Source organism: Musca domestica, unplaced genomic scaffold (genome assembly GCF_030504385.1).
Source record: "Musca domestica strain aabys unplaced genomic scaffold, Musca_domestica.polishedcontigs.V.1.1 9, whole genome shotgun sequence".
Classification (NCBI taxonomy): domain Eukaryota; kingdom Metazoa; phylum Arthropoda; class Insecta; order Diptera; family Muscidae; genus Musca; species Musca domestica.
Window position 1 is genome coordinate 16,381,872 of NW_026712435.1, and position 22,427 is coordinate 16,404,298.

At 33.4% G+C, this 22,427-nt stretch overlaps 1 long non-coding RNA gene across 1 annotated transcript in view; it reads right to left on the reverse strand.

Moving 5' to 3' along the window:
* Positions 1 to 21,885, reverse strand: part of LOC131806829 (uncharacterized) — a 73,010-nt gene extending 51,125 nt beyond the window's left edge. Inside the window, exons 1-2 of the long non-coding RNA XR_009344194.1 lie at positions 20,747 to 21,885; positions 13,158 to 13,409 (exon numbers count right to left, since the gene is read on the reverse strand). This is a non-coding gene — a long non-coding RNA (uncharacterized LOC131806829). The remainder of the gene's footprint in view (positions 1 to 13,157; positions 13,410 to 20,746) is intronic.
* Positions 21,886 to 22,427: the final 542 nt, after the last annotated feature.

The window sequence follows — 22,427 nt, forward strand, 5'->3', positions numbered from 1 at the left end:
TTAATCGGCCCACAGAAGAGGTCCAAAGAGACCTAGAGAATAAAACCGTTAATTCGATGAGACACCTTTTGGCCCTATCAAACGATATATACCCTCTCTAGCCATATGGTTGAGGGTATAGTTATACCCAAATCAGGAGCGAATACCACAAATTGTATTTACACTTGGGCAGAGCATTTAAATTCTGCAAAGCTTTGTCTCAATCGGTCAATCATTGTCATCTTAATTTGCTTCTCATAACGATATTTTGGATTCGATACGTGTTGAATATATTTCTCGCATAGATATTCAGTGTTTGAAATGTTCCAAATTTTATAGATTTAAAGGTATACTTAAAGGGCTAAGTATATAAGAAGCTTGAAGTCATGGCTAGGCATATTTTGTGACATTTCACAAAGGGATTACAGAGCCGCACTAAAATCCAGCCGTCGTTTTCCATTATAATTTGACATTAATATGCCTAGCCATGACTTCAAGCTTCTTATGTACTTCAGCTGGGAATACATAAAGCTGGGAATACATAAAGCGCTTATTTGGCTGGCTTCTTCGGGCCAAAATCGAACTAGGTTAACCTAAAACTCCTTTGTTCATTTACGAAGAAGCCAGCCGATGACTTAAGCCAGCCAAATATGCGCTTTATGTATTTCCAGCCTAAAGCGCTTATTTGGCTGGCTTAAGTCATCGGCTGGCTTCTTCGGAAATGAACAAAGGAGCCTAGGGCCAAAATCGAACTAGGTTAACCTAAAACTCCTTTGTTCATCTACGAAGAAGCCAGCCGATGACTTAAGCCAGCGAAAGATGCGCTTTATGTATTTCCAGCCTTAGCCCTTAACGTTTCCCTTGGAGGAGAGTACAAAGTGATCGGTCCGCAGAATTTAACGCCATTTCTCATTGCCCCCTTTTGCAAAACGAGTAATTCTCATTTCCGCTTCTAAAACGATTTATTCACTTGTTTCTTTTCGTTTTCTTTGCGCTTTGACAACTTTTAGGCTTTCGTTGCAATTCTGTGATTTATGGACAACAAAATGTCAAAAAAAAAAAATCACAAATGATCAGATTTTCTTTCTTTATGTCATTCGGAAATGCAAACGCCTTTTGTGAGACTCGTACACAAACAAATTTCAAAAGATTCTTACCGAATGTTTTACGTTTAGCTGCCAGCCATTCAGTCAGCCATTTATTCATCCAGTCCACCAGCCAGACAGCCAGCCAGCCATTCAGTCGTTTTCAAATAGATTTGCTGTTGGCCTCAATATGCTTGAATTTTGACCCTATATGTTTGTGCGACTAGAGCGACATGCATTAGCTTTGTATTTTGTGTCCATTTCTATGCAGGAATCTAATCAAACACATTTCAAAGTCTTCACAGCTTATGTGAAATTATAGCCAGCTTCAGCGATTTTTTTTCATTTTTAATGGACTTGTCGTCATCATAAATCACATTTTTGCAATATGCAATCTCTTTGGTTGTTGTTCGTGCAGCCGTTGGTTGAATTGTTCACATAATCGTTTTAATATTTTCGATGAAAATTTATTTTATAACGTCAAAGCGAAAGAAGGAAAAAAAAATAACTACCAAAAAATTATATTATAATGTAGTTCGGCTCCTATGTGTATTTGAGTGGAAAATATTATATTTTAACTTTGATTGGAAATGCGATGATGGATGAGCATTGAATGCCTGCCTGCCTGCCTGCCTGCTCGCTCGCTCACTAGATGTTATATCAACATCATTCACTTCAAATGGCCAGCCTACCTACCCACCTACTACGTTTCGCAGAAATATCCTTGTTCCCATTTCGGATAACATTCGCGACCTCCATCCACTTCACTCTCCAACACAGAATGTGCTTCCGTTTAATAGAGTGTAAATCTACAAAATTACATGTCATCATTCAGCGCGAACAACCTAAACAACAACGGCAAGGCATAAATGAAGTATGGCGAAATGTTGATATTCGACGATGGGTGCATTTATTGATATTCGGTGTCAGAGCTACACATGCGGAACGGGCCAAAAAAAAAAACAAATAATAGGGTTTATTTGAATATAAAAGTTCAGTTCTCAAGGAATGTAGCAGCAGAACCTACCGCATGTTAAACCAACAACATAACGGCAATAAATGGAACGGCACCTTTTAATGGTAAAAAAGGATATTGTCAAGGATCATGAGGTTTTCCTCATGCAAGCCACACACAATACAACTGGAGAGGTTGTATTCAAGATTGTATCGTTTGTGGCCCGGTTGTACGAAGTTGTGTCTCGGTTGTATAAAAAATCAAAATTTTTTTTATAAATCGGGTATGTTGTACCAACCGATTGTAACGTTTTTGGGTATGTCGCATACAATTTCATTTTTATACCCTCCACCATACTATGGAGGGTATATTAACATTGTCAATCCGTTTGTAACTCCTCGAAATACTCATGTCAGTCCCAACAAAGTATATATATTCTTGATCAGCGTAAAAATTCTTAGTCGATTCAGCCATGTTCGTCTGTCTGTCTGTTGTAATCACGCTATCTTTCGAACGAATTGAAGGTTTAAATTTTGAAGATAGAAGGCTAAACTTTTGCACACGTGTTTATTTTGCAGTAGGCAGATTAAGTTCGTAAATGGGCCATGTAGGTCCACGTCTTCATATAGCCCCCATGTAACGGTACCTCCCGATATTCGGTATTTTGATGATTTTAGCGACATTATTTACCAGAATTGTTTCAACTTTGGTATTTTAAGTTCGAAATGGATACTACAGCCTATGACAGAAAATTATCTGAGCAGGTCCACGGCTTCGTATAGCCCCCATATAACGGTACCTCCCTATTTTCGGTGTTTTGATGATTTTAGCGACATTATTCAACGGAATTGTTTCAACTTTGGTATTTTAAGTTCGAAATGGATACTACAGCCTATGACAGAAAATTATCTGAGCAGGTCCAGGTCTTCGTATAGCCCCCATATAATGGTACCTCCCTATTTTCGGTATTTTGATGATTTTAACGTCATTATTCACCGGAATTGTTTCAAATTACGTATTTAGAGTTCATAATGGGAACTACAGTCTATGACAGAAAAATGTCTATGCAGGTCCAGGTCTTCGTATAGGCCCCACATATCAGTACCTCCCTATATTCGGTATTTTTTAAGGATTTTATTATTTTTTTTTTTTATTTTCAAATTCGTTCCAAATGGTGGAGGGTATTCAAAGTTCGGCCTGGCCGAACTTACTGCTTTTTAAATTGTTGTGTTTATTATTGAGGAGGCAACATCATTTTTTCGCACATCAAAACAATACGAAATCCAATCAAATGTGTGATTTCAATTAAAATATAAAAAAAATAAAAATATATATAAATTAAAATAAAAAAAAGGCTATTAAGTAAATTATAGAGCACGAAATTATTTCCGGTGTCATCTTAACTCAAATGAACTCTTCGAAAAGTGAAGTTGTACAAAGAGGTGGTATAAAAAGTTGTATCGTTTGCTGCCGAAGCATACAACTTGACAACCCTCTATGTTGCACCAACGGTTGTATCGTGTGTGGCTTGCATCATGTCATAAAATGACATTAGTAAGAAAATCAAAGTCAAAGTAGACGCAAAAACGAAAAGTGAGTCTTTATAACTCGATAATTTTTATACCCTCCAACACAGCATGTTGTAACACCATAAAGTATATATATTCTTGATCAGCATAAAATTCTATGTCGATTTAGCGATGTCTATCCGTCTGTCCCTCTGTGGAAATTCCTCTGACGTTCGAACGAATTGAAGTTGATTGATGAAATTTTTCTCAAATGTAAATAATGTCTGCAGGACTTTTGGTATTGGAAATGGGCCATGTAGGTTCACGTCTTCGTATAGTCCCTATATAATGGTACCTCCCGATATTTGGTACTTTGTTTATTTTAGCGACATTATTCACCGGGATTCTTTCCAATTTGGTATTTGATGTTCGTAATGTGTACTACAGCCTATGAAAAAAAAATTGTATGCAGGTCCACGTCTTCGTATAGCCCTCATACAACGGTACCTCCCGATACTCGGTATTTTCATGATTTTTGCGATATTATTCACCGTAACAAATTTCGTATTTAAAGTTCGTAATAGATACTACAGCCTATGACAAAAAATTTCGTAAGCAGGTCAACGTCTTCGTCTAGTTTCAGTATAACGGTTTTCATTTAAGTGGTACTTTACGGATTTTTTTTTTAAATTTTTCAAGTTCATTTCAAATGGTGGAGGGCATTAAAAGTTCGGCCCGGCCGAACTTAGCTGTTTTTATACCCTCCACCGTACATGGAGGGTATATTAAGTTCATCATTCCGTTTGTAACTCATCGAAATATTCATTTTAGACCCAACAAAGTGTATATATTCTTGATCAGCGTAAAATTCTAAGATGATTTAGCCCTGTCCGTCCGTCTGTCCGTCTGTTGAATCACGCTACAGTCTAAACGAATTAAGATAGGAAGCTAAAATTTTGCACAGATCTCTCTTTCGTCTGCAGACAAATCAAGTTCGAAGATGGGCTGTATCGGTCCACGATATCGTATAGCCCCCATATAACAGTACCCTCCGATATTGGGTATTTTGAAGATGTTAGCCACATTTTTCAATGGAATTGTCTGAAAATTCACACAAGTAGTTCCTTGTGAAACCTTTACCCCCTGAGAGAGAATTGTCTATATAGGTCCACGATATCATATAGCCACCATATAACTGTACCCTTGATATTCGGTATTTTGATGATTTTAGCCACATTTTTCAACGGAATTGTCTGAAAATCCACACAAGGAGTTCCTTGTGGGTACTTTATACCTCGGCAGAGACTTATCTATATAGGTCCACGATATCGTATAGCCCTCATATAACGGTACCGTCGATATTCGATGTTTTTATAATTTTAGCCACATTTTTCAACTGAAATTGTACACAAGGGGTTTTTTCTGAGCACTTTACCTTCGACAGAGAATTCTTTATATAGGTTAGTGATATATTCGGTATTTTGATGATTTTAGCCACATTTTCAAATCGTATTGTCTGAAAATCCACACAAGGAGTTCTTTGAGAGCACTCTACCCGCTGAAAGGGAATTGTCTATATAGGTCCGCAATATCGTATATCCCCCATATAACGGTACCCCCCGATATTCAGTAGTTTGATGATTTTAGCCACTTTTTCCAATGGAATTATCTGAAAATCCACACAAGGAGTTCCTTGTGAGTACTTTATACCAAGACATAGATTTGTCTTAAAAGGTCTACAATATCATATATACCCCCATATATCGGCACCTTCCTATATTAGATATTGTAAAGATTTAAAAAAAATAATGAATTTTATTTTTTTTTTGAAAATTTTCTAATTCTTTCCAAATGGTGGAGGCTATTCAAAGTTCCGAACCCGGCCGAACTTACTGCTTTTTTATTTGTTTTATTTGTTATTCGTTCACAGAATTTATAAATATACATTTTGACAATAGGATGTTGTCAAGTGACAATGGGATATTGTACCTTCTTGATTCTACAATGCCCCATTAATTAAATATATTTCGACTTATCCTATGAATATGTAAAAGAGGGACTCTGTATGGAGTAGGTTCCGAAGCAATGGACAAATATTGTTCATTTTGTATCGGACCTAAATAAATATGATATAAATAAAACGTGTCAGGTTTGGACCACTTTGTATAGAACATGTGAAAATTTACAGAAAATGTTATTTTGTGCAGAGGTACCAGAACTATTCCATATTCATACTTCATCTAACGCAGCAAAAATGTTAGTATGGGCAAAATTTGGAGGAAATCGAACATTTATATCCAATTTTTTGTACAAAGTCTGAATCGGATGTTAATTTCACATTATATGAGCTTAATATATTCAAAATACTAAACCTTGGTGGGGGAGGTACCTGAAGGAGTGGAGCCATATATCCCATCTTCTGTTTAATAAAAATATTGTGATGTGTGTAATTTTAGGAGAACCGGATGCTTATTTTGGATTTTATGATCGTTTTGGTTATTCAAATCTTTGACCCTTTGAGGGGGAAGTACCAGAAGGAGTGGTCCGATCTCTACCATCTTTATAACAGATGCTGTGTTGATAAAAATATTGAGTTTGAATGGAGACGATGTTATTTTCGCGTTTGAACATCTTCACGGATATTCAAAATGTTGACCCCTTTGCGAGGGAGATACCAGAAGGAATGGACCAATATGTTATATCTTAACACCAGACCTTGGGTTAATAAAAATATCAGGATCTGTGTAATTTGGAGACAATCGGACAAATTTTAACCCTTTGTGGGGGAGGAATTTGCACTGATACAAATATCAATATTTGCAAATTTGGAGCACGATTAGATTATTGTTTCTCTTTCTGTGCAGAAAATATTTTTTTTTGAAAATGTTGACCTCTTGTGGGGGAGGTACCAGAAAGAGTGGGCCAGTATATCCCAATTTAACGCCAGACCATTTGTAAGCAATATAAGAGATATAATTATTCAAAATGTTAACCCTTTGTGGGAGAGGTACTTGGATGGAGTGGACCGATATTGTCTATTTTCGCACCTGACCTAGCCCTGATGCAAATATATTTGCCAAGTTGGAGCAAAATCGGATCATCCTTTTACTTTCTGTGCAGTATATTATTATCTTTAAAAATGTTGACATTTTGTGTGGGAGGTACCAGAAGGAGTTGACGGATATTGCCCATATCCGAACTTGATCTACGTTTGGTAATAATATTACAATGTAGCTAGTTTTGGGCCAGATTGGTTACTCTCTTCGAGAGTTATTGTCCGCACCAGCCAGCCAAACGGACGGACATGGCTAGATTGATTTCAAATGTCCTGAAACGAATTTTGTCAAACGAGGTCTAGGTTTTAAAATGAGGCACGTTCTGGCCGTATCAAATGATAACCAGCCATGTGGCTGAGGGTATAAAATAATATTTGAAAATTTAGATTCCTCGTTATGATTTCTTGTATATCCGATATTTTGCTATATTCGTCAACGAAATCACCATCAATGTAACGGTCAGAAGTGACCCTTTTGGTGTATTTGTAATTTTGTTGGAATTAAAAATATTCGTGATTTAGTGGAAATTTTTGTATTTTGTGCACAAATAAAATATTATTCGAAGGCCATCAAAATTGATAGGTCTCTGCCCAACCCTAAACTCTAGTCCCATGTGAAAATCCAAGTAGATTGGTATTTAATTTTGACCACAGGAGAAACTGCAAAAACGATAATTTTTTCAGATTTTGGTCGATTTAAATCCATAAATAAATCAATAAGATTCTAACCCCACCTCGGGTCATAATTGCGTCCTGTAGCGTGATTACAAATTAACATCGTCTGTCCATGTTAATTTGTTATCACAATAGACGGGCATTCATAGCTAGATGGACTCAGCTCGGCGAGATAGGAAGATATATATATATATATATATTGCCAGTAGATACATCTCTTATAGAAGAAGCTGAAAGAAGATGCACTCAGAGACCGGTTGCAACGTATCTAAGGCCATCTAGGCGGTAATCTCGAGAAGAAGCATATGCTTCCTTCTACAACTTACTAGGTCTGATCTAAGAATTGCGGAACGCATACTGAATAGCCAGTATCAGATATCTCAGTGATGGGATAATAGTGTTCCCGACTACTGTAGACTATGTGAAGATAAAGAAGAGATAGACCTAGCATGCAGATGTTCCATGTTATCCAACAAGAGGCATTGATGTTTGTTTTATTTCTAAAATAATAATAATAATAATAATAATAATAATAATAATAATAATAATAATAATAATAATAATAATAATAATAATAATACTAATAATAATATTAATAATAATAATAATAATAATAATAATAATAATAATAATAATAATAATAATAATAATTTATAATAATAATAATAATAATAATAATAATAATAATAATAATAATAATTTATAATAATAATAATAATTTATAATAATAATAATAATAATAATAATAATAATAATAATAATAATAATAATAATAATAATAATAATAATAATAATAATAATAATAATAATAATAATAATAATAATAATAATAATAATAATAATAATAATAATAATAATAATAATAATAATAATAATAATAATAATAATAATAATAATAATATAATAATAATAATAATAATAATAATAATAATAATAATAATAATAATAATAATAATAATAATAATAATAATATAATAATAATAATAATAATAATAATAATAATAATAATAATAATAATAATAATAATAATAATAATAATAATAATAATAATAATAATAATAATAATAATAATAATAATAATAATAATAATAATAATGATTTGTAATAATTTGATTTGTGTCAAAATAGTGATAAAATAATTTTGTTTTTGCGCCTTCTCATATTTTTGTTTTACTTTTGCTGTTTACGTCTGTTTCGCTTTTTTTTTCTCCCTTGTGCCTTGTTCTTGTTTTTCAATCCCAAATTCTAAATTTTATATTCACAATCTAAAGCATACTTTGAGGCATTAGAATAATTTTTTGAAGTTTTGCACAATGGCCTGTTTATACAAAAATTGTAAAATTACTAATGAAAATGAACGCTTTATTACTTGTTGGCTATGTGAAAATCATGGTCACTTTAAATGTGCGGGTTTTACTGGTAGACAATTTGATGTAATAACTGATAGAAAAAATGGACTTCGCTGGGCGTGCATAAATTGTAGGTCCTTGGAGGTTGATTTTTACCGTCTATTTAAGGAGTCTAAAGTCGAAATTGCAAACATGAAGAAAGATTTTGAATCTGTTTACTCTCGCTTAAACTATTTTGAAAATATGTATAATAAATTTGAGTATCCTGATGGTTCGCCCAAAAGAAAAAAATCTTCAGCTATTATTTCTGGTAATAACTTAATATCGCTAAATTCACCAGTTGTTGCCCCGCTACAAAATAATACTGAAAATTTATCTTCAGACAACCATCTGGCGCCTCCGTTGCAATTTGCATCTTCGCCGTCCAGCAGGTCATCACCGGCTGTTTCTAATACAAGTGAAAGTCGGAGTACTCAGATCGAAACCTTATCTTCTGAAGCTCCATCTAATGTCCAGCAAAATCCACATCATTTGCATAGCGTCCCCCCTATTTTTGTAAGTGATTATACGTCAAATCCTACAGCACATCCACCATTGCAATGTGCTTCTCTTCCTTCTAGTAGCCTAATTGTAGTTCCTCCTAGAAAAAGCGTATTTATATCTAGATTGCATCCTAGTACTACAATAAATATTATAAGTGATTATGTTAAATCTAAAATACATAATCTTGAAGAAAGTGATTTTAAAATTTTTAAGTTTAATTCCTCCTCTGCTCGTGCAATTTCATCGTTTAAGCTTGTTGTTTCCAAAAACATATTCGATACTATTATTAATAGTTCATTCTGGCCCGATGACATTTTAGTAAAAGAGTTTGTATTCAGAGAAAAGCGTAACGCACTTAATCCTGTCCGTACTTCTAACGCTATGCAAGCTTCAAAAAACTAATAGAATCTGATTCGTTACAAATGTTATACCAAAATGTCAGAGGTCTTAACTCAAAACTTCGTCAAACTTTTTTAAAATCTTTTGGTTCTGATTTTAAAGTCTTTATATTTACTGAAACTTGGCTTAAACCTGAAATCTACGACACAGAAATCTTTTCTGACCAATTTGAAGTTTATAGAAATGATAGAGTAAATAGAACCGGTGGAGGAGTTTTAATAGCTGTACATAATTCCATTACGTCTGAAATAGTTGTCACTGAAGATTTTAATATAGAATTTATATGTGTCAAACTATTATATCGTGGTAAATTTATTGCTTTAACTTGTTCCTACATTCCTCCAAATTCAGACTTTGAAATATACATTAAGCACTCAAAGCTTCTGAAGGATGTTTCATGTTTAAAGTCAGCAAATTTTGATCTTATTTGTCTTGGTGATTTCAACTTACCAAGTATATCGTGGATCCCTAAACAAAATTCCATAGACTATATTCCTGTATCGTCTGCAGGCTCAGCTAGTAGAATGGACGAATTCTGGGAAGCTATATTTGACCAAGGACTTTTCCAAATAAATAGTGTTTTTAATGTCAAGAATAGAATTTTAGATTTAGTATTCTCCACAACCGTTAACCTTTCATTATGTAGATGTGCACCGTTTGTCGAACCGGAGGATAATTATCACCCAACCCTCAATATAACTCTTGATCTTAAAACTCAAATAACATCCAAACCACTCAATAAAAAAATATCCTTTAACTTTTCCAAAATTAACATTGATTTGTTACGTACTACTCTTTCCAATACAATATGGCGTCTTGAAGGTGATATTGATTATTGTATTTCCGATTTTTATAATATCTTAAATGAAGCCTTTAAACTAACAGTCCCTAGTTCAAATTACGCGCCAAATGGAGGCTCGCCATCGTTTACTCCATATTTAAGACGTTTACGTAATAACAAAAGTAAACTTTTTAAGAAATTTAAAAAATTTAACTCATCCTTAAACTACTCCAATTACTCCAAAGCTCGAAATAATTATAACACTGAAAATTTAAAATGTTATTCGGCATATCTACAAAGAATTAGAAATAGTTTTCAACGCAACCCAAAAAACTTCTATAATTTCGTGAATTCTAAAAGAAAAGTCCATGAATTCCCTAGCTGTATGAAATTCGGCAGCACAGAGGCTACCGATGATTCTGATATTGCAAACATGTTCGCAGATTTTTTTCAGAATAGCTATTCAACATTTACATCCACTAGCAACTACAGCTTTAACATTAATAGACTGAATTTTTTGCCCCAAATTTTGCTTACGGAAGAAGAGGTTTTAAATGGTTTAAAAACTTTAAAAAATTCGATCTCCCCAGGTCCAGACGGAGTACCGGCAAACGTTCTTAAATTATGTGCAATTGAATTATACATACCACTTACGAAATTATTTAATTACTCTTTATCTTTAGGCTACTTTCCTTATTTTTGGAGATCTAGTTATATAATTCCTCTCCATAAAACTGGTAGTCGTTGCAATATTGAAAATTATAGAGGCATTGCTAAGCTTAGCGCAATACCTAAACTTTTTGAATTTTTGGTTTCGCGTAGGCTAACACACTTTGTGGCTCCAATTTTTTCACCGTGTCAACACGGTTTCATCAGAGGTAGGTCAACTTTAACTAATCTTATGGAATTAACATGCTATGTTCATAATGGTTTTGCTAATAAATTTCAAACTGATGTAATTTATACCGATTTTAGTAAAGCTTTTGACACTGTCGTACATAGTTTATTACTCCACAAACTTGATTTAATGGGTTTCCCTACATTATTGTTAGACTGGATTTCATCATACCTTGAAAACCGTACTCAAAAGGTGTCTTTCACAAATGCCATCTCAAAAAAATATTCTAGTCCATTCTGGTGTTCCTCAGGGAAGCCATTTAGGACCATTACTATTCGTTCTCTATCTCAATGATCTTCCGTCAGTTGTAAGGTTTTCCAAAATTCTAATGTTTGCAGATGATGTTAAGCTGTTCATTAATCTCGATTCTCTCAATAGCTCATTACATTTACAACATGATCTACATTCCATTGTAAATTGGTGTGGTATGAATGGCATGTCACTAAATCTTAAAAAATGCAAAAAATTATCATTATTCAGATCTAGACATATTCAATCTGATTACTTCGTAGGTTCATACAAATTGGAGAATGTAGACTCATTTATTGATCTTGGTGTTATTTTGGACAATAAACTTCGTTTTAACTTACACATTGAATCTAGCGTTAATAAAGCAAAGTCTCTTCTAGGTTTCATTAAGCGCTGGTCTAAAGAGTTTGAAGACCCTTACGTAACTAAACGCTTGTTTACTAGTCTAGTTAGACCTACATTAGAGTATGGTTGCGTGTTGTGGAGTCCATTTTATAAATGTTACTCTAATTCAATAGAAGCAGTTCAAAAACAATTCATTATATTCGCTCTCAAAGGTCTGTCCTGGAATCCGTCTGAAGCACTCCCCCCCTATGAAAATCGATTAAAACTTATAGACCTTCCATCGTTAGAAAGAAGGCGTTTAATGCTTAGAGCAATATTTTTAATACGACTTTTGCGTGGTCAAATTGATTCACAATTTTTAATTAGTGAAATAAAGTTTAATGTTCCGTCTAGAATAACTCGTAATTATATACCGCTAAATCTTTCCTTGGCGAGATCTAACTACGAACTAAGCAACCCCCTTAGATCTTTATGTGAAATATATAACAACCTCTATAATAATTTATCACTATCTGAACCTTTGCATGCAATAAAAATATCAATACTTAATTTATAATTATAGTATTTGAGCTGCCAGATTTGTATTTTTGCTCGTTGTGTGTGATTTGTAATACTAATCCTTTTACTAAAACCGGCTGATGTTTTACTGTAGCTGGTGTTTCCCTACAATACTAACCCTCCATGGTGCGGACTATGGGGTGTACGCGCTCCCTACGTATTGGGAGGTGGCCCCCTCGGTCGGCAGGGGCGGGTAAGAGTGGCGTTGGGACCGAACGAAAAAAAAATAATAATAATAATAATAATAATAATAATAATAATAATAATAATAACAATAATAATAATAATAATAATAATAATTATAATAATAATAATAATAATAATAATAATAATAATAATAATAATAATAATAATAATAATTATAATAATAATAATTATAATTATAATAATAATAATAATAATTTATAATAATAATAATAATAATAATAATAATAATAATAATAATAATAATAATAATAATAATAATAACAATAATAATAATAATAATAATAATAATACAAATAATAATAATAATAATAATAATAATAATAATAATAATAATAATAATAATAATAATAATAATAATAATAATAATAATAACAATAATAACAATAATAATAATAATAATAATAATAATAATAATAATAATAATAATAATAATAATAATAATAATAATAATAATAATAATAATAATAATAATAATAATAATAGAGTAAATAATTAAATATAATTTTTATTTTAGAATGAGCTTTGCAAAAAATAATGTAAATAATTTTCAATAATTTATCCACACACTTACCTTTAATACGTAGCTTTATTCACAATTTCGTCGCACTGGCTTGTAGTTAGTACACTTCGAAATTTTCAAAAAATCTTGTTTTTCTGTTTTCAATTTAATTATATTAGTTTAACACGAAAGCAAAGGCACCAATACTAGTACATGCTCTTTTTTATTCACACAAATCTTTTATTGGATTTTATTCTCAAATATTTGATAAACAAGTTTTTCTTCGATGCGTGACTTCAAATATTTTTCGTTCGGCCGTTTAATCTAAAATAAAAATAAGAATTTGTTCAACTTATCAATTAGTTTTATTTTAGGAATACACACAACAGACATTCCATTATATTCGGTATTTTGATAATTTTAGCCAGATTTTTCAATGGAATTGTCTTAAAATCGACGCAAGGAGTCCTTCAAAGTACCTAATTCCCCGAAAGAGGATTTTAGAAATAGGTTCACGTTTAAGTATAGCGCCCATATAACGGCACGACATTATTCATCGAAATTGTTTCAAATAATAAAGTTCGGAACTGTTACTACAGCGTATTACACAAATTACTTATGCAGGTCCACGCCTTCGTTTAGCTCCCATTAATGGGTTTTCATAGGAGCGGTATTTTTTGACGGAAATAAAATGGTTTTGGTCTCTGAAAATCGCAAATTTTGAAAACTATATTTTTGCAGGCATATCTTTCTTTTTTATAGCCTTTGAAATGGTTCTACAAAAATTGTTTGCTTACACTATCCACCTTGGAAAAGAGGGTATATTAAATTAGTTATTCCATTTGTTATATATATATAAACAAAAAAAAATATATATATATATATCTCATCATAAATTCCTTTCCGCCTGTATGTCTGTCTGTTCGTTTGTTGAAATCACGATACTGCTTTGTTGCACACTTTAAACTTTGGCGCAGTAGTTTGCATTGTGTCTAGGATGGTTTGCATTGTGTCTAGGAGAATGAGATATATCGGTCCACGTTTAGGAAGAACTCTAATATAACGGTACTCGGTGTTTTGATGGTTTTTGCCACATTTTTCCACGGATTCTAGCTCCGATGGCGTTTTCGTATAGCCCTTATATAAGGTTACCTCCCGATATTCGGTATTTTGATGTTTATTGCCACATTTTTTTAACAGATTTGCTTACAATATTTATATTTGTAATTCTGATGGTGGAACGTGTGCATGCCTTCGTATAGCTCCAATATAATGGTACCTCCCAATATTCGGTATTTCGATGGTTTTACCCACATTTTTACACGGATTTGTCTAAAAATATTTATTGGTAGTTCGTAATGGAATCTAGCTCCAGTGGCATAGCATTGATTATCTAGGTCCATGTTTTCCTATATATCCCTTTGGATATTCCGTATTTTGACGATATATGATATTTGTACTTCATAAAGGGTTCTACAACCGCTGTCAAAACATTACCTATACAAGTCATCCTAGTCACCTTTTGGTGTTTAAGGTTCGCAATAGATTACAATCGTTGTGATGTTGTATACAATTTTCTATAACGGCTTCCTTCCGCTTTAATACGGCCCTTACTTACTAGAGTTTGTAGTCTAAAGTGGAACACGTTTGAATCCAGATACTTTTGCATAGAAATGGAGAATATTGGAAGTTCGACCCGACCAAACTTAATATCTTTTTACTCGATTTAATTTATTTTTTTGTTCGTAAATGAATTGTTTTAGATTTCGTATAGGCCCCACATAGCTGTACCTCCCTATATTCGGTAGTTTAATCATTTTAGACACATTAACCACCTGACTTGTTTCAAATTGCGTATTTGAAGTTCCCCCTGGGTAATACCAACTGAGACAGAAAATTTCCTATGCAGGACCAGGTTTTTGAATATGCCCCACATAACAGTACCTGTCTAATTCGGTATTTATATGATTTTAGCAGATTTAAAATTCCCAGAATTTATAAATTCCCTCCAAATGGTGGAGGTCATTCATGTTCGGCTATTTGTTCACCTGTTTACGATACACAAATTGATCGAAATCTTATGATCTTTGGAAACTATTGTCCAAATCGACCAAATATTCTGCCCATTTTGAAAAGTTTATTTTTGCAGGCATATCTCTCTTTTTTACAGCCTGTATAAAATAGTTCTACTAAGTTGGATTTTTCCTTTAAATTATGAAATTTGTCTTTGTTTAGTCGTATCTGTGAGATTGGCAGGCCTTATCAAATTTTGTGGTATAATTGTAAGGGCGGGGAATAGGTCCAACTTGTCTTAGAAACCCAGGCAAGACCCATTCAATACGATTCACTGTTGGTCGGAAACCTAACCGTATGAAAAATTTCAAGTCGATGCAGGAAAGTCCAAGTAAATTCATAATCCGATTGATATGATAAAAAGTGTGAGGGTAAATAAAAAAATAAAAATCTGAACAATGTGTCTTATTTTAGAAGAAAATCCACTTGAAATACCTACCAACCAACTCAATTTAAAAACAAGTAAAAAAACATTAAGTTCGGCCGGGCCAAACTTTTAATACCCTCCACCTTAGGGTAAAGGAAACATTAGAAGAAATGTGACAAAAACCATTAAAATGTCGAATATCGGGAGGTATCGTCATATGGGGGCTATACCAAAACGTGGACCTATAATTACAATGTTTCGCCACACGAACTAGGGTCATAATCCCATAAATACCAATTTTTAGACAACTCAGTGAAAAAATGTGGCAAAAACCATCAAAATACCGAATATCGGGAGGTACCGTTATATGGGGGCTATACCCAACCATGGATCCATACATGTAATGTTTTGCCACACGCACAGGGACCCGTTATGACCTACATATACCAATTTTCAGACTAATCCGTGAAAAAATGTGGCATAAATCATCAAAATTCCGAATATCGGGAGGTACCGTTATATGGGGACAATACCAAAACGTGGACCGATATATCTCATTTTCAATACCAACCATCCTAGATACAATACAAATTGCTGTGCTAAATTTTGGTGCTCTATGTCAAATAATGTGGGCTGTATCGTGATTTCAACAGACAGACGGACCGACAGACAGACGGACATCGTTAAATCGACTTAGAATTTTATGCTGATTATGAATATATATATACTTTATGGGGTCAAGGTGGAGGGTATAAAAATATATATTTGTTTGCGAAATGTTTTTCTATTGTTGTTGGTGTTTTTGAATACATATCCATGCACACATAGTTTTATTTGCAAGCATTTCTATTTACGGATTTACCTTTGTGTCAACATCAATAAATATTAACTAAAGCTGTGTGCCGAAGGAGAGTAAATACCTTTTAAACATTTTTGGCGAATTTCATCCACACAATGGGATAAAAACAAATAAATACTATACATTTTTTATTATTATTTTTATTTTTTTTTTTGGGATTAAAATATGTCGATTTTTTTGGTTACTTTATTCGCATTGCACAAATGGGGCTTAAAGTAATAATTTTAATGAAATAATTTTATAATTAAATTTAGCACAAAGCTTCTCATTATTATGTCATAATAATATAAGGCAGTCTCTATTATAACCTCCACCATAAATAGTATGGAGGGTATATTAAGTTCGTCATTCCGTTTGTAACTCATCGAAATAATAATTTTAGCCCCAACTAGCCCTAAAATTCTATGACGATTTAGCCCTGTCCGTCAGTCCGTCCGTCTGTTGTAATCACGCTACAGTCAAAACGAATTAAGATAGGAAGCGAAAATTTTGCACAGATCAGTTTTTTGTGTGCAGGCAGGTCAAGTTCGAAAATGGGCTATATCGGTCCACGATATCGTATAGCCCGTATCGTATATATATAACGGTACCCCCCGGTATTTTGATGATTTTAGCCACATTTTTCAACGGAATTGTCTGAAATCCTACACAAGGAATTCTTTGTTAGTACTTTACCCCCAGACATAGGTTTGTCTACATAGATCCACATTATCGTATATTCCCCCAATATATCGGCACCTTCTAATTTTCGGCACTTTTAAGATTTTAACAGATTTTTTAATGGACTTATTGACTTTTTTGCTTTTTTTTTTTTTTTTTTTTTTAAATTTTCTAATTTTTTTCAAATGGTGGTGGGGATTTCAAAGTTCGGCCCGGATGAACTTACTGCTTTTTTACTTGTTAATCTTCGGATAACAACCTTTTTAAGACTATTTTGCCAAAGACCCTTTATTAGAAATAAAAAACAAAATAATTCGAATTAATTCCTGTGACGAGTTTTTTATAATTAAATTGCATTAGTCTTTTTTTACGAACGAAGCTATGCAAAAACTATGTATTGTAAATGCATTCGGCATATTAGTAATGCAGCTACAATTTAATTAACCAAAGAGATTTTTTATTTGTTCAATGGCACTTAAGTTTATGTGAATATTTACCTAACAGATTACCTAACAAATTCTTGCAATAAAAACTTTCAATTCAAATAGAAGCTCAGTATTGGAGTTACAACAATTTCAATGGTCGCCATATTCGACATTTCCCATGGTCGATTTTTAAAAACTCAATGGATGGATAATCCATTCTTTATTATAAAAATCAGAAATTAAACGAGTTAAAAAGTATAAGTCGGTTTTGCCGACAGATGTACGGGTACGATGAAAAATATCAGTTTATTTCTTCTGGTACCTCCCACACAAAAGGTCGAAGTATTCCAAAAAATATTTTTGGTGCACAGAAAGCGGATAATCCGATTTTGCTTCAACTTTAAAAATCCTAATATTTGCATCAGTGCAAAAAACTGCAACCAACTTTAGACTGCTCTCATTTCTAAGCCACTCGTCCGATAGCTGTTAAAATTGTTCCACTGACAGCTCATTATATTGTTTACAAGCGTACAAAAATATTTTGGTGAGAATTTTCCAGAAAAAAAGTTATTCGTGATGGAATTCAAGCGTGATAGTGAGATTTCTTTATATTCAGCAGAAATGGTTCGAAAAGTAAAGAAGCGACTTGAACGAAACCAGTGTCACAGTGGCCGAAAAATGGCTCGTCAACTGAACATATCGCAATATTCCTTTCGGCAAATATTGAAAAATGAGCTCGGGGTAAAGCCATTGAAATTCCAAAAGGTACAAGAAGAAAGGGCTAAAGAGTTGCTTCGCTTGGCCGAAAGTGGTGAACTGCCGAATCTGATTTTTTCCGATGAGAAAACATTCGTTGTTCAGCTGATTGTATGATCGTGTTTACTTGCCAAAGAGGTCAGCTGAAAATGTGCACGGTTCGGTTGGTCACCAGAACTCAAGCGACGACCATGGTGATGGTGTGGGCCTCCGTAACAGTCGATGGTTGCTCTCCACTCGTATTAATCGACCGTGGCATCGGAATAAATGCCGAATATTATCGTGAAAATATTCTAGAGGGTGTATTAAAGCCTTGGGCATTCAAACATTTTGCCCGCAGACCTTGAACATTCCAACAGGACTCAGCACTATCGCATTCAGCAGGCGCCACCCAAGAATGGTTACAAAATGAGGTTCCTCGCTTCATTTCCAGCGCACAATGTTCACCAAAATCTCCGGATACCAATCCGTTGGACTATTGTGTCTGGAGTATTTTGGAAAACAAGATTGGCACTAAAAAATACCAAAGTGTCGATCACCTCATGCAAGTGCTTCGCCGTGAAAGTGCCAAAATACCGCAGAGCAACATTCGGGCAGCGTGTGACACGTTCATTGGCCGTTTGAAGGCCATAATTCGTATCAAAGCTGACCAATTCGAACAAATCTAAACTTATTCTAAAATTTGATGTTAAATCCGACATTTTTTTGCTTTCATTCAATAAAATTTAAAAATTTTTATTTTTCACACAAAAGTCGTGGCCCATTTAACCTTTAAATATTATCCTATGATCATCCAAAATTAAGGGCTTTTGTTCTGTTCCAAAATAACAATGACCTGTAGAAAGTCTACAAAATCAGGAAAAGTGTATGTTTGCGACCCATTTCAACCCCTAAATATTTTGTGAAAATCTCTAAAAACAAGAGATTTCTATTCTGATCATAATCTTCCAGAAAGTCCAGAAAAATGTCGGATCATAATTGCTACCTGTAATGGGGACCGGCCCCAATTGCATAAGTGGATTTCAATGAAATTACCGATTATATGTCTACCAACACAGATATTAGTAACATTGAAAACTTTGAAAATTGACTACAGAATGTATTTTTATTGAGAAAAACGTGCAGAAGGCAAATTGGCCTCCAACAAATTTTATCAGTAATCCTTGTTAAAGGTTTCTTTCAAGGATGCTGAGTCTGTGCGTAGGTTAGATTCCATTGTTATTTTGCCATTTTCTTGTTGTGTCGTTTTTCTTCCAATACCGTTGAGAAGAATATGAGGCAGTATAAAAGAACAACACATAACAGAATCCCTCCCTTCCAACCCTCAGATGAAATGAAACAATGATACATAAAACAGCAGTAAAAATGTTAAAAGCAAGAGAAAAAGAAAAAGTCACAGACAGAGAGAAAAAGAGGGAGAGAGAGATCAACAACGGTGAATTGGTACAGCAAAATACATCACCAAAATGAAATAGATAAGGAATAATAACAACAACGGATTTAAAGATAAAGCATGCCAAAAACAAATGCTTAAATAACGCACACACACCAGCATAGCATCCATTATGGCTGCGGACTGACTGGCTGGCTGGCTGTCATATTTACGCAGCCAGAGAGCACGCACTTACAAACAGGGACACACAGTTAGTGTGGTGTAAGCTCATTGATAATTGTAGTTAACTTTATTTTAAAACATGTGATTTGTAGCATACTTTTGGGGGTTTTACAGAGATTTCTTTTTTTTGTAGGGGCCAACAAAACCCATTTGCATTTTAATAATTTGGAACAACAAAATAATAATTTCTGTTACTATTTATTTTCCTGTTGCTACGTTTTTTTTGTTCATTTTCTTTGGACTGATTTTTTACACATATCAAATGTGGGATATACACACATGTTCACGTAAATATTTATGTGTGTTTATTTTCTGTTTGAATTTTGGTATGCCTTCTCTGTGTTTGTGTGCGTGTGGGATATGAGTAATATTGGTGGTATGCTATTTTGTTGTTTGTTTGCGTGATTATCATATTTGTTGTTGGCATTGTTATTTCGCTTTTGACGTTTTCTTGTTGTTGTAGATTTTGGTACACAGACTGTGTGGCTGTTAAACTTGGCTGGATAACTGACATGATTGTGGTTCTGTCAATACTCTCGTACCCAAAACACCAAAAAACAGACACACACACACACACACACTTTCAGACGCACACATACAGCGACAGTTACAGTACATGGACCCATATTCTTGGAAAATATTCTCTGTGTGTGCATTTCAAAAGCAAATAGAGTAAGCAGGATTTTCTTTCTTCTTCATTGCTTTTTTTCACACTGTGGAGTTGGGGGAGAATTTCTTAAACTAGGTGTTTTTTTTTATTTTCTCCACAATTCAAATTTATAAAACAAAGGAATGCAGACACATTTCAAATGTTTAGTTTCTTGCAAAAATAATTATTATTCTGGAGAAAGTTCGTTTTTGCAGCCTCTATTAGGCTACATTAAAAATTCATTTTACACAGCATACTTTCAGGGTCCTTTATACTATACATTCACAATAAGCAGCAAGCAGCGCCCAAAAAAACAGCTTCAAGGAATTTTATTTTTAATTTGTCAAAGATTTGTTTTTTTTTTTTTTTTTTAACAATTTCACTTATTTTTACACTTTATTTTTTCTGTGTTTCAATTCAAATCGAAAATTCCAAAGAAAATTATTCACCTTTTTATGTGCATTAATTTTTTTCTTTGCCTCTGAAAACGTTTTCAACCACTCATGTAATCATGATTTCATTTATTTAATAGTTAAGGTCTTTGTAAATACATATATTTTTTTTATTTTATTTATTTAGTTGGTATACTTTTTCTTTACATATTTTTATGTTTATTACTTTTTTAAATTTTATTTTTTTCTTTTGCCTTTTTTTCAGTTAACTTAAGCACATCCTTTGGCTACTTTGCAACCTGCTTGCGGAACCGCCCTAAACAGTCGGAATAAAACTGAGAATGAAATTTGATGAATTTTTGCCGCACTCACTGAAATGCCGAAGCTTTTGTGCCTTCGTTCGACATAGAGACTCATTTGAGGAGAATAAACACAACACTGCAACTCGTTTGTTCGCTCTTTGGATTTTCACCACACGCAACACTAAACGGATATGAAAGACGGCAACCCAGTATTATTCCATGAGTAAGGGTCCATGTTACTGACTGGCGGCACTCGCACTGTCGTAAAGAGGAGAACTGGTCAAAATGAGAGAGCTTACTCTGTGAAAGCTAAATTGACACAAGTGGTGGCACATTGTTAACTGGCTGGCATATTCACCAGCAAATGGTAAATCCTTTGGCCTGTCTCATTGCATGTGTACCCAACACATACACCCAGCATGGCTCAGACTCAGACACACATATACATATTCCAATGCAGACATACATACATATAAAAGAACGAACTTCTAAACAACCTCCCAAAAAATACATACATCTCCATACATACAAACACATTCACATATATTATATATGCATATGTAAGTAAGGTAAAAGAAAAATCTTGCTGACCATTTAAAAATTCAAAAAGTTACACATTTCTAGATTCTAGATTCTCAAGAGAAAAAAAATGCCACTTCACTTTGATTTTCTTATTTTGTTTTTTGATTTTAAAATTACACTTATTTTAATAATATTTTACTTTTTTTCCTTCTTTGAAGTACTTTTCGTTTGTTTTTCTTTTTTTATTTCAGCTCCACACAAAATTATAAAACTATTCAGCTTCATCCACTTTCTTTTCACTTGTCTCTTCTTTCTTCCTTCCACTTCGTTTTTCACTTGGAAAGTTTACCGTTAATTCCACAAGAACTTAACAATCCGTTAACGCACGTCCGTAACTGCCGTTGTTACAACAGTAAATGTCAGGTGTATGTCCTTTTTCGCACTCAGCCAAAACTCATTGGCCAGCTCTCTTCGCGTTTCTCGCTATTTTGTCATACAAAAGCTGCTTCTCTCATTATTTGGGAACATTTTGTGTTCAAGGTTGCCAACTGTTTTGTAAGAATAAGAAATCACAATTTTCCAAAAAAGGTCTGAGATTAAACTTTTGCGATTTGCAGAAATTAAAAAAAATGCGGTTCCAACTTCCGCATATAAGAGCACCAATTAAATAGAATTTCATTTTCCGACAAAAGTGATCATTTGCATTTTTAGATTCCATATAT